We start from the raw sequence: 10,982 nt of genomic DNA, 5'->3' as shown, positions 1-10,982 counted from the left end.
AATTAACCTAGAGAGCAACCTGGATTCACGAAAGGGTTCTCTACCAAGGATTACCTTCGCGCGGTTAATCGAATAACTGACAAATCTGCCGAATACAAGAAACCGTTTATAAGGTACTTACAGGTTACGAAAATGCACTCGAATCTGTAGAAATGTCAGCGGTTCTAGAGGTATTGCTCCGGTAAACAGTACTTGATGTGAATACCATAGCCAACATGGTCAATTTATACAGGGATTACACAGCAACTCTGCTCCTCCTAATGAAAAACAGGAAAATCCCGAAAGAGAAAAGGGTCCGTCAAGGAGATACTATTTCTCCATTGTTATTCACGTGCTTGTCAAGACGATGTATTTAAACGACTAGCTTGGGAAGAAATTAAAAAAAGAAAGATTAAAGCAGAGTACCTTAGCATTTTGCTGTTTGCAGACGAGATCGTACTCATCAATAATGAAAGCGACGAATGGGGAAGAAAACTGAAGACCTAAACTGATAAAGCGTCAAATTGGCTTCGAAGTTGAATATGCAGAAGACAAAGATAATGCTAGGTGGTCTGGCGAAAGAAGGAGCGTTCATGAGAGACAACCCGAGAATCAGCGGAAGACTATATGTTTATCTATAGGTCAATTACCAGCAGGGGAGCCTACTCATGTAAAAGAAACAAACAGAAGAACAGGGATGGGGTGGCGCGAATACGATGGAAAATAACTTTTGCAGCAACATTTTTAAGCAAGATGTTGTTCAGCTGCGCATGCGCTAAACAAAATGGGGAATTTGATTACTTACCTCATGTACGGACTGGGATGGCGTGCCGGGTCGTCGCCAACAAACCAATGATCTATCCTCGCGCTCCGACCAGCCTTGCGTTTGGCAAAAAGACGGAAAAGCTTCGGCTTATAAACACCTATTTCGGAGAAAAAAAAAGCGCTCGTGGTGCCCTGTTCTATCCTCTCTCAATGTTCCTTCGCGCTACAATGACTCCAGAACTATTTCGGAGAGCAGCGACAACATTGTTGCGAATCAGCGTCGCTCTCTGGTACTGCTGTCGCGATGAGCGGAACCTGGAGAGTAACTTCTCCCAGATGTGTGCAAGATCGTCGCCTTTTGTCCCAGCAGGAAGCGAGTGCAGCCAGACGCTTTGCTAATACGTTACGAAGGTTTCTCGGCCTAGGTGCGCCTGTGCCACTGCTCCTCAGTTTCGTGAAGTGTTTCACTCGTTATGCGAAGATCTGCTGCAAAAAAAAGAAAAAAAAAGCGATGGAGATGGTGTTTTTTCGGCTCGCGCCGAAACAAACACGGACCACATGCGCATGCCCATATTGGACATCAAAGGGTACGCCGCCGCGCAAGCGCTCTTCGCCGGGGGCAGAACCGTTCGAGGTGGAGGGGCTACTACAGCGCCTTTTGTCACCCTCCGGAACAGTGCAGAGAATCGCCTAATTGATACCATCTCTGCTCTTTCCCTGTCAGACTTCGGGCAGCGTTTCTGTTGTCGTCCTGTCTTCCTTGCAAAGTTAAAAATTTTTGATTAATCTATGAACCGACTAGCCGAACAACCGCTGTTGCCTTGCTTCATCAATAGGCCATTAAAAAGTAATTTTGTAAAAGTTTACGGGTTTGTAGAAAAAGTGGTATTATGATCTTAAGCATTTCACATTAACAATACAGCTGTCACGTGTACAGATAGTTATATATTATATTACTGATATACATTCGAGCTTCTCAATACTGTGGTAGACGATCTTAATGTCAGTAATCGTAAAAGGAAGGATATGAGCTTTATAATAAAAAAACATTAAGGTAGCTTCGCACTAGTAGTGCCAAACCTGAAGGAAGTGTGAAGCTGGGCGGCTTATTTGTTTCTCTTTATTTTCTCTTTTTAAATGCCAAGCATTTCTTAGCGAACCTCTGGCACTTTGAGCGTTTCTATCTATCTATCTATCTATCTATCTATCTATCTATCTATCTATCTATCTATCTATCTATCTATCTATCTATCTATCTATCTATCTATCTATCTATCTATCTATCTATCTATCTATCTATCTATCTATCTATCTAGCTAGCTAGCTAGCTAGCTAGCTAGCTATAGATCTATCTATCTATCTATCTATCTATCTATCTATCTATCTATCTATCTATCTATCTATCTATCTATCTATCTATCTAGCTAGCTAGCTAGCTAGCTAGCTAGCTAGCTAGCTAGCTCGGGAGGCGATCGGGAGGCGATCGGGAGGCGATCGGGAGGCAGATCGGGAGGCGATCGGGAGCTAGCTAGCTAGCTAGCTAGCTAGCTAGCTAGCTATAGATCTATCTATCTATCTATCTATCTATCTATCTATCTATCTATCTATCTATCTATCTATCTATCTATCTATCTATCTATCTATCTAGCTAGCTAGATAGATAGATAGATAGATAGATAGATAGATAGATAGATAGATAGATAGATAGATAGATAGATAGATAGATAGATAGATAGATAGATAGATAGATAGATAGATAGATAGATAGATAGATAGATAGATAGATAGATAGATAGATAGATAGATAGATAGATAGATAGATAGATAGATAGATACACCAAGTTAAGGAGGCGATCGGGAGAGCACCCAGACGTAGGCAGCTAGCTTAACTTGGTGTAGACCAAAATTGGTATGGGAGGGTAAGGCGATTTGACGAATGTGACTGTCGGGTCAGGACATGAATATTGGAACATCCTGTCGCATACGTCGTCAAACGCTTTCCTTCAGAAACGTGTAGCACATATCCGTTTACCACGGGCCGCGTTGTACGGGTATGCGCCACAGGCGATTGACAGTTTATACCTACCCAGGACGGCGAGAACAGACATCGGTAACTTAAATGCGAGAGCGTTAAGAGAAACCGACATCGGCAACGTTGACCCGATGAATGGAAAAAATAAACATTAGGATCCCAGCAGGAATCGAACCCAAGCATTCTGCGGTGGCAATCAGGTATTCTAACACAGAGCAATGCCACGTCTATAAACTGGTTTGGAAATACAGCCTATGCAGGCGTAATGTCGGAGCAACGTCAATTGTGGTTGTGGGGCTGGCCATCTAATTTTACAAGAAAGCAATAAATACTACAAATGTACTCCTACGATACAGGCGTCATATCAGATTAACGTCTGTGGTTCCAGTGTTGGCTCCGCTTTCAGGGCGGTCTAATAAACATTACATTTGTATTCCTATGATTCAGCAATCTATATTGAAGCATTGCTCGACCCCGGAGGAATGAGTTAATGAAAGTTTGGCATGATATTCAAAAGAATGCACAATAAGGTGCACGTAGTTTCGATAATACTGACGTATGTACTCTAACGTGAGGGCTGATGTTACGTCGTACCATAAGTTACCCTTTAAACGCTAGGGTTGTCGACGTGCCTGGTAAGCCCACGATGTGCACACAGCTACTACACTTACAAAAACACGTCGATCCACCTCGTAACGCTTAACCCAAAAGCACAAAAATTCGCATAGAAGTACTCGGTGACTGCTTCGCATGAAACCGATTCCCAGAACGCGTGGGATCTGCTGTTTTTTTTTTCTTCCTCTCTTTCTATGTTCTTCTCTATCTCTGTATTGCTGTCTTTTTTGTATCTGTTAATTTTTATTTATTTATTTATCTCTTTATGTATTTATTTTCTTTCTCGCTCTTTCTTTCTGTCTATTTCTCTCTCTTTCTTTGTATGCTATGTTTTACGCTCTGCTCTCCTCCATTCTCCACTCCTCACGCTCACTTACATTTCCCACCTCCTTGCTATACTATACTTTGCAAGGCTATGCTGGGCTCTGCTAGCTTGCCTGAATAGCAGAACGGTTGCGACACTGGCCTTGGGATCGCCTGTGCGGGGGTTCGAATGCCGCCTCGCTAATAAATATTTTTCGCCAAGAATTTGTCTCTTTCTCTTTCTGTCTTTTCTCCATCTCTTTCTCTGTACTTGTTCCCTCGCCCATCAGAGTTATTGAATCTCACGCCGAACAAATCGGCGCACCTTCTCTGGGAGCGAAGCAGAAGATAAAGAGGACGAAGGGGAAGAAGAGAACGAAGAGAGCGCGTGCCGGTTCATGATCATAATTTCTGTCGACGACTGACGGCATAATGAAAAGCTTGACAGCTCGGCTGTAAAACTGCGGAAATGAACGTTATTGTTAGCGTGGTTAAAACAACAGAAAATTCAGCCTGTTGGTAGCGACTTATTGTGAACGAAGATAAGGCGTGCAAACAAAGATACTGTGAATTAATACCCGCGCTTTAAATCCGCACTGTCTCGGAACTGATATTGCCGTGGTAAGCTGCTTACTTCTCGCTGCGCGTTAACTATGCAGGGTGGCTTGGACCGCACACGTAGGAGTCCCGAAAGGAGCGATTTGACTCGTATGGATTCGTTTAAAGAGTGCTTATTCAAAAGAACTACAGTTGGGAAGGAACGTGCGAAGTAGAATAACAAAGAAAAAGGATGTCACAGACGTGCCGACTCCGGTGCCGGAAGGAAAGAGCGCAGCTGTAGGCACAGCTGCCACTTTAGGCAATATAGACCGAGCAGGCTTTGTGTGTGGCTGAGTGGCGCCACATGACGTTTTAAACTTCTTTTTTTTTTTTTGGGGGGGGGGGGGGGGGAGGCTTCACGACTGATGTCTTACGTACCTGTTTTCGGCAGCGTCTTTTGAGTGGGAGGTACGCGGCAGAGTTGCCATTTTAGCGATTTTGTCGCTAGATTTAGCGACTTTGTACCCTATTGTTTGCACGGCCACCCGCAGAGGATGGAAGCGAGACTATTTCGACGTGCGGGTCGAAAACCGAAACAACGTTTAAGTGCCTCCATATGCACACTACCTGTGCTTGTAATTAAACGACGTCCCTCCTGGCCGCACCGTACACAGCTCACCAATTTCTTTCCGAAAGCGTGCATGCCTTAGAGGCATACACACATGTTGGAACATTTGTGTAGAAGCGACGCTTATTTCTCTGGCGCTTAGAAGTGTCTGAACATGTGTGGCCACCTGAAGAGGATGGAAGCGAGGTCATTTCGACGCGTGGGTCGAAAACCAAAACAACGTTTAAGTGCTTCCTTATCACACTACTTTGCTTGTAATTATACGACACTCGATGGCCGCACCGTACACAGCTCACCTTTCTAGCCGAAAGCGAGCATACCTTAGGCATGCACACATATTTGAACACTTGTGTAGTGCACAAGCGACGGTTCTTTCTCTAGCGCTTAGAAGTGTTTGAACATGTGTGGCCACCCGGAGAGGTAACTTCCTGCCAGAAAGGCATAAAAAACGGAGACCATTTCGACGAACTGCACAGACCTATCTTGGTAGTTTTCTGTGATCTCTGGCCTCGTGACGCTCACGTTTCCGACGCAGAAATGCCGAAAGTCAAGTACACTCAGATGTTCAGAGATGAATGGCTCAAGGATCCAATGCTATGCAAGTGGCTGGTTTGCAAGACAAAGCAGGATGGGACTAAAGTAGCCGAGTGCAAATATTGCAGATGTGAACTTGGAACCAAGTACTCCGATCTTGGAAAGCACCGACTCACCGAGAAACACAAAGCCGCCGCGACATCCACGGCAGCGACGCAGTCACAGATCACCTTTCCGAGGGCGGCGACCTCTTCATCAAACGTGGCTGAAGGTAGAGTAGCACTTTTCGTTGCCGAACATTGCAGCATTGCCACTGCCGATCATTTGTCCGGTGTGATCAAAAAGTCGTTCTCGGACAGCCATACAGCAAGGAACTACCGCATGAAACGGACTAAGTGCCCGTCGTTGTTAAAGAATGTGCTCTACCCCCATTTCAAGGATGACCTTTCTGCGGACATTGGACGAAGCAAGTTCAGCGTCATCATCGACGAGTCGACTGACGTGAGTGTGAGCAAACTTTTGTCTATCGCCATCATATACTACAGCACAGCGAAAGCGAAAATCGTGACAATTAAGCTTCCTTTCCCTCTGTGTCCTTGAAGCATGCACTGCCGACGGTATAGTTGAAGGCATCAAGCACACTTTAAAGGAGTTCAAGATTGACTTAAATAACATGGTTGGCATTGGAACAGACAATGCAAGTGTTATGACGGGAGTAAATAATGGGGTGCATCAGAAGTTAAAAGCAGAAGTGCAGAATCTGATTCTTCTACGCTGCGTCTGTCACTCCTTACAGTTGGCCATTTCCGCCGCTGTGGCAGACTGCCTCCCTCGAAGCCTTGAGTACCTTGTCAGTGAAACATACAACTGGTTTGCAAGGTCAGCTTCACGGCAGCTTGCCTACAAGAGACTGTATAACTCGCTAAACAACGGAGAAGACCCACTGAAGATTGTACAGACATGCTCTACACGCTGGCTGTCAATCGAACCGGCTGTCGCAAGAATTGTTGACCAGTGGCTGGAGCTGAAAACTCACTTTGAAATTGCGAGATCAAGTGAGAGGTGTTACAACGCCGAAATGCTACATGCAATGTATGCTGATGACGCCAACTTGGCATACCTACTTTTCTTGAAGCCTGTTCTTGCTGAAGTTCAAGCAGTGAACAAGTCATTTGAAGCAAAGGATGCTGACCAGACGAAGCTGCTGCAGGATCTCGAGCGCCTCTTGGTATCTCTGATACAAAAGGTCGTCCTTCCGACAACAAGGATCTCAATTTTAACCACAAATGTAGAAGACCACTTGGATCCCCAGCCTTATCTGGGTTACCTTTTTGAGAATCACGTCAAGGAAATGCGAAAGAAGGGTTTTCTTCCTCAGGATGAAGACGCACTCGGAAAACGGTGCATCAAGTTTGTTGTTTCTCTTGTGCAGCAAATACGCCAAAGGCTACCTGACAACGTAGACACCCTAAGCAAAGTAGCACAGCTGTCAGTTAAGAAGACGTTGTGCGCGGTAAAGCCATCGCTTATTCCACTGCTCGAGTCAATGGGGCTGGATGCTTCTGAGATCCAACAAATCGAGAACCAGTGGAAGGCAATTACAAGTGTGACGTGGTCGAAGACTAATACCACAGAAGATTTATGGAGCGAAGTCAACGCATACCAAGACGCAAGCGGACAAAACCCATTTGGTGATCTACCTAAGTTTGCATTGACAATGCTTGTGATGCCGTACTCGAATGCGGAAGTTGAGCGCTCTTTCAGCGAACTCAACTTGGTGAAGACCAAGCTCCGGAATAGGATGGCTCCCATGATGGCAAATGCAATCATTACAATAAGAGCAGGCCTTAAAAGGCACCAGAAGACATGTTTTGAATATGAACTCCCAGAGGAAGTTGTGCGTCAGATTGGTAGTGTTCAAGTCTACAAAAGCGCCAGCGAACCGACAAGTTCGCTGGCGCTCGACAAGTGTCGAGGAAGATTGTATTTTGGATGAAGCATTTCTGGAGCCAGTTGCTAGCTGTGGCGTTTTTCTGCCATGATTAACATGACAGGTAGCGAGTTCTCATGGCCTTAGACGTCATGATATTTGTACGCACATTCCGTCTATTTTTGAAAAATAACACAATAAAAATGTTTGTTTGCGTGAAGTGTGACGTGTGACTTTGGGATACGTGCTAGGATAAACAGATAACTTGCCGCCCAAGGCAAAAAGAGTGAAGAAAAGGTCAGCTGTACCTTGGCTGCAGCCAAAACTCGGGAACTACCAAGCATTGCATCGATAAGTATGTGATCACGACGCATGCGGATTATACGCGCGAGGTCCAACACGTACGCGTTAACTGTGTGAACCTTAAAAGTTGCCAGAAGGGACTGTCACGGATAAAATAACCGCAGTGTCGCGCACGTGCACGCACTACCGGAAAGATATCGTCTTTATTTTGAGGTTGCGTGAAGCAGAGTTCTTCAATTATACCAGTTGCGAAACTGGATTCAGGAACCCGGACATGCCATCAGCCGAGATTGAGGGAGCCAGCAGATATTTGTGCCATCTGGGAGCGACACGCCGCACGCACGCCGCATGCAACGCTGGCGTCGTTTTGCGTTTGTTAGTTTGTCTTTTTGCCGAGAGAAGACGCCACCATCAGCAAATTCCCATAATTTCGGCCAATGGCGTGTCTGGATTTTGATACATGGAGCCTATGGGGAGTTGGCGTGAAGTGCAGAAGGAAAATTAGCGAGTTAATTTAATTCGGCTAGCACGGCAGGCCACCGAGTACCAGACAAACGCGTAAAACATGAGTAGATCGAATAAAGCATACAACGATGCAGCGTTGGCTACAACTTTTTTTTTTATCAAATTATCATAGTCGTCACAGTTTTGATAACAGATCCTAGTTCTCATCTTAGGGCTCTTAAACACAGTTGGACTTCAAATTGACTTGAAATGTGTTTAACTATAATATAGTTAGAGCTTTTAGAATGTTAGCGATATTTTAGCGACATTTTCGAAAACTCTAGCGACTATTTAGCGATTTTCCGACTTTGGTTTAGCGCCACGTGTAAAAAAAAGATGGCAACACTGGTACGCGGCTACCTTCAGAGGTCTTACCAGGTACAGAAGAAGACAACCACATAACTCAAACGCCGACTACGAGCTCAATGGTCACCACTGTGGCGGAAAATAATATAGGCCCAAAGCCAAGTGTTGTTTTCCTATCAGTCCTGTTACGTCGCTTTTTGCATGACTATAATGTAGTCCTCAATGATCCAAATAGAACGAACATTGAACATTAGCAAAAATTATGTTCTTCGTACACGTCATCAAAAAAAATTCCGACGTTCCGTTTTTCACCCCAATGGTGAGCGTACGTGGTGGCGCAGTTTCATATAATGGCGCTGCCCGGCTTGTCGCAAATATCTTCTGCAGCTACCATATACGATCTTGCGTTAGGCTAAAACTTAAGCGCAAAACGAGCACAGCGGACAAAGAGACAAGCGCTTGTCCTCGTCGTTTCTTTGTCCGCTGTGCTCGTTTTGCGCTAAAGTTTTAGCATTATGGAATACCAACTAGCCCGCTCCCACACCTTGCTTGCGTTAGGCTATATTAACCCAAGTTGTATGAGAAATTTGAAACTAGGGCACGTTCATCTCTTCTAAACTGGACATTCAGTCTCGTTGTACATTCCGTCTCGTTGGACATTCCGTCTCGTTGGACATTCCGTCTCGTTGGACATTCCGTCTCGGTTGGACATTTCGTCTCGTTGGACATTCAGTCTCGTTGGACATTCAGTCTCGGTTGGACATTCCGTCTCGTTGGACATTCAGTCTCGTTGGACATTCAGTCTCGGTTGGACATTCCGTCTCGTTGGACATTCAGTCTCGCCGGTCACGTGACCCATTGGACATTCCGTCTCGTTGTACATTCCGTCTCGTTGGACATTCAGGCTCTGAATCCATGGCCTCGGCGGGGCGCCTTTGACGGCGGTGTTGACTGAGGAGGAGCAGTGCGTCGTTCCGCGAGTGTTGTGCTTGTGGGGGTGGTGTACTGTTACGTCGGGAGGAGGGGACGGACTGCGTGCCTGCAGCCTGCGTGTTTACCAGACGCTCAAAAGACCTACTAGAGAGCGGACGTGTGTCCGAACGTTGAATGTATCGTGCCTTTTCTCTGCTTATATAAGAATACAAGTTTTCCATTTTACAACGTAATGTGAGTTTGTCTTCATTTAATGTCTCACACGCGCAGTGAGAAGTGACGTATACCTGGCGATAGCGATTAGAGTCAGCGAGGAAGTTTAGGGCGCGAGTAATCATCTACAACTGTATTGGCTGCGCTGAATCTAGGTAGTGGTTAGTTCGGCGCGTAGAGAGGCGAGGCAGGAATCAACTATTGAGATTTTTAATCGAAACCGTCTATATAGGAAAAATTGTTTGTTGTCCTATAGCGAAGTTTTTCTTTAGTATGACTCAGTTTTCTTAGCGGTGAGAACGCGCATCTGGCAGATGAACGTTTCGGAGATTTCTAATCCAATGTTACTTCAGTGAATTCTGGTGGATTAAAAATATACTTGGTGGGCACAGACACTGCATGCTAAAGACCGCTTCAACGAAAAAATAATCTGCTGAGTGGGTGCCAACGTTAATTGAGGCAGTTTATGTGATAAAAATATAATAATTATTGGGGTTTAACGTCTCATAACCACGATATGATTATGAGGGTTGCCGTATAGTGGAGGGCTCCGGAAATTTCGACCACCTAGGGTTCTTTCACGTGCACCTACATATAAGTACATGAGCCTCAAGGATTTTCGATGGAGACGAAACTGCATGCGATGAAAAGAAAAATGCGAACCCCCTCCCCCTCCCCCTCACCCCCCCAAAAAAAAAATAAAAAAATCAAATGCGCTTACAGGTTTGAACAAATGTGGAACGTCAGTTTAGCCATCATATTTGCGCCCCGTCTATGTGTTCTTGCTTTTTTTGTTTTTTTTTTTTTGGGGGGGGGGGTGGGGAGGGCGTAATTTGTAGTGTTGTATGCCTCTTATGAGGTAAAGTTTTTAATTATTACAAACGTGATCTTATTCCTCGCTCACTTTTATTTTTATTAAGCGCCACATATTTTGTAATGGGGCTTCGCAATTAAACATTTAGTGGAACCTGGCGAATTGCTGTTATTTCAACGGACTGTTTTCACGAGAAGGAAAGAGAATGAAGGACATGGAGGTTAACCATAGGAGATCTCGAGTTGGCTTCAGGCTATTTATGATGGGAAAAGATGGTATGCAAGAATGAAAGGCCTGCACCGAACACGCAGCACAGTCACGGCAATAGCTGGAAGAACGGCCTTTCTAGAGCTTGTTGTAAACTGTCTTGGGACAACTATTACAAGTACACTTGCAAGGTACCCACTACGCCATAAATCATATTTTTTTGTGAAGTAGGGAAGCACCCGCTACGCCATCATTTGTCTTTCTGCAGATAAGCGAGGTACCCGCTACACATCTGTGTTATGTACTTTGATGCTGCGCCTGATGACGACGAAGAATTATGGTTGAGCACATTGTAGTGGGTGGGAAGCTTTAAACC

This window comes from Rhipicephalus sanguineus, chromosome 6 (genome assembly GCF_013339695.2).
Source record: "Rhipicephalus sanguineus isolate Rsan-2018 chromosome 6, BIME_Rsan_1.4, whole genome shotgun sequence".
NCBI lineage: Eukaryota > Metazoa > Arthropoda > Arachnida > Ixodida > Ixodidae > Rhipicephalus > Rhipicephalus sanguineus.
The sequence above is the reverse complement of the archived record's forward strand: the minus strand, read 5'-3'. Positions refer to the sequence as shown.